Source organism: Salvelinus namaycush, unplaced genomic scaffold, assembly GCF_016432855.1.
Source record: "Salvelinus namaycush isolate Seneca unplaced genomic scaffold, SaNama_1.0 Scaffold10, whole genome shotgun sequence".
NCBI classification, from domain to species: domain Eukaryota; kingdom Metazoa; phylum Chordata; class Actinopteri; order Salmoniformes; family Salmonidae; genus Salvelinus; species Salvelinus namaycush.
In genome coordinates, this window is record NW_024057675.1 from 1,075,001 (window position 1) to 1,076,207 (window position 1,207).

The window sequence follows — 1,207 nt, forward strand, 5'->3', positions numbered from 1 at the left end:
GTACTGTAGAATGGGGGGGATTGGAGAGGAACGGAGTTGAACTATTCTGTAGATAGTGAGGGATAATATACTGTAGGAATGTACCTACGTAACAGAGGTCCGTCCAGTGATGACCAGAAGACTGTTCTCATCACCAGTAGTAACAGACGTCCAGAAGACTGGTCTCATCACCAGTAGTGATGCCTGTCATCAACAGTCACCCATCATCTTCACACGTGAATACGCTGACAGGCCAGGGGGGAAAAACTTTGTTGGATTGTGGTTGGATTGGGCCATTTTCCACGGTAACAGTGCAGTAATTGGTCAAAATTACAAACCCGCTTTCGATTGGACCCTTTAATGCGCTAAAAGTACAGGGATTGGTCAACATTGCAAGCTCTGATTGCATAATTCAATGCAAAATCAACCAATCACAGAATCGCGGAATCCTGGAGGGATTGTCTAATGTGCTAGTGATGGCTATTTAACAGGATGTCCTTGAAATAGAAGCTGTTTTTCAGTCTCTCGGTCCCAGCTTTGATGCACCTGTTCTGACCTCGCCTTCTGGATGATAGCGGGGTGAACAGGCAGTGGCTCGGGTGGTTGTTGTCCTTGATGATCTTTTTGGCCTTCCTGTGACATCGGGTGCTGTAGGTGTCCTGGAGGGCGGGTAGTTTGGCCCCGGTAATGCGTTGGGCAGACCGCACCACCCTCTGGAGAGCCTTGCAGGTGCGGGCGGTGCAGTTGATACAGCCCGACAGGATGCTTTCAATTGTGCATCTGTAAAAGTTTGTGAGGGTTTTAGGTGACAAGACAAATTTCTTTAGCCTCCTGAGGTTGAAGAGGCTCTGTTGCGCCTTCTTCATCAAACTGTCTGTGTGGGTGGTTCAATTCAGTTTGCCAGCCATGTGTACACTAAGGAACTTGAAGCTTTCCACCTTCTCCACTGCAGTCCCGTCGATGTAGATAGGAGGGTGCACCCTCTGCTGTTTCCTGAAGTCCACGATCATCTCCTTTGTTTTGTTGACGTTGAGTGACTGTAAATATGACAATAGAATACAGTATTTCAGAATGTGACCTACCACTTGCATGCAAATATCAGACTGGGAATCCGTTTGCGATCTCCCCCAATCTGCAAGAATGACTAAAGGCATAACACCTAATTGATATGTAAATTCAATCAACCAATAGGAATGCATAAACATGGAATACATATTTCTGCAGTGTC